Source organism: Macaca mulatta, chromosome 3, assembly GCF_049350105.2.
Source record: "Macaca mulatta isolate MMU2019108-1 chromosome 3, T2T-MMU8v2.0, whole genome shotgun sequence".
Lineage (NCBI taxonomy): Eukaryota > Metazoa > Chordata > Mammalia > Primates > Cercopithecidae > Macaca > Macaca mulatta.
The window spans coordinates 101,359,465-101,361,230 of NC_133408.1; the positions used below are offsets into that span (position 1 = coordinate 101,359,465).

The 1,766-nt window shown below is 41.5% G+C and overlaps 1 pseudogene; it reads left to right on the forward strand.

Moving 5' to 3' along the window:
- Window positions 1–790: 790 nt before the first annotated feature.
- On the forward strand, window positions 791–1,471 carry LOC706014 (high mobility group protein B3 pseudogene; annotated as a pseudogene).
- Window positions 1,472–1,766: the final 295 nt, after the last annotated feature.

Here is a 1,766-nt window from a genome sequence, read left to right on the forward strand (position 1 = left end):
AACTTATTTAAACTCTCTGAGTCTCTGTTTCTTCAAGTAAAGAATTCAGTTTAGTGACTGACATAGTGTGAATACTCTTTCTCTCTCTCGGGGGAAAAGTGGCTTTCTTGATTATTTTGTTGGGATCTAAGTGAAGGATGAAGAAGGAGAAAAACTACATGACATGGTATTCATTTGCACTGGGGCTGTTCTGTAAGTGTTCTCTGAAGACATTTTCTTGTGCCTTTTCTGCTTTTTGGTGGAGTGTGTGAGCAGTTCAAGGTTAGGGACTATGTTTTTTTCTGTTTGTTTCCCTCTCTCCCTGTGGCAATTAGGACTGACTGCACAAATGGATAAGGCAAATAAATAAGTTTGCATTCAATCTTATCCAAAAGCCTGAGAAGTGATCACATAAATATTTTTGACTAGCTAATGTCCTGGACTTCCTAGGGCATCCTGGGTGTGATTCTGACCTTTGCTGTCTCGCTGGAACAGTCCTGATCTAGACCTAATCCCATGGCCGCAGCTGCCTTAGAATTCAACTATGTGCAAGTCCTGGGGCCTTGAGAATGACAATTGGATATGTTTGTGTGTTTATACATCTGTATGCACATATGTATATGTATGCATATACACATACATAAATACATACATATTATGTATATCCATACACATGCACACACTTAGAATTTCCTACGTATATGAGTTCAGCATTGCTGTTAAATTAGGGAGAAAATGCTGAAATGTTTGTCTTTTGTCTAAGCCATGGAGGCAGGGCTTTGTATCAATTAAAAGGATAGTTGGGCTCTCATGGAGGCAGCTAGCCCAAGGCTGGGGAGCACTGAGCCATGCATGGTGCCCTGCGCTACCCAGACTAGCAAACAATACACTCAGGATGGCTAAAGGTGACCCCAAGAAACCAAAGAGCAAGATGTCTGCTTATGCCTTTTATGTGCAGATGTGCAGAGAAGAACATAAGAAGAAAAACCCAGAGGTCCCTGTCAATTTTGCAGAATTTTCCAAGAAGTGCTCTGAGAGGTGGAAGACAATGTCCGGGAAAGAGAAATCTAAATTTGATGAAATAGCAAAGGTGGATAAAGTGTGCTATTATCAGGAAATGAAGGATTATGGACCAGCTAAGGGAGCTAAGAAGAAGAAGGATCTAATGCCTCCAAAAGGCCACCGTCTAGATTCTTCCTGTTCTGTTCAGAATTAGGCCCCAAGATCAAATCCACAAACCCCACTATCTCTATTGGAGATGTGGCAAAAAAGCTGGGTGAGATGTGGAATAACTTAAATGACAGTGAAAAGCAGCCTTACATCACTAAGGCGGCAAAGCTGAAGGAGAAGTAGGAGAAGGATGTTGCTGACTGTAAGTCGAAAGGAAAGTTTGATGGCACAAAGGATCCTGCTATTGTTGCCTGGAAAAAAGGTGGAAGAGGAAGATGAAGAAGGCAAAGAGGAAGAAGAGGAGCAGGAGGAGGCTGAATAAATAAACTGTTTGTCTCCTTGTGAATACTTGGAGTGGGGAGTACCATAATTGACACATCTCTTACTTGAGAAGTGTCTGTTGCCCTCATTAGGTTTAATTACAAAATTTGATCACGATCATATTGCAGTCTCTCAAAGTGCTCTAGATCAGTGGTTTACATGAAGTGGCCATGGGTGTCTGGAGCACCCTGAAACTGTATCAGAGTTGTACCTATTTCCAAACATTTTAAAAATGATAAGGCATTCTCATGTTCTCTTCACTCTCTGCCCTTTGCTGTTGGTGTGACAAGGCATTT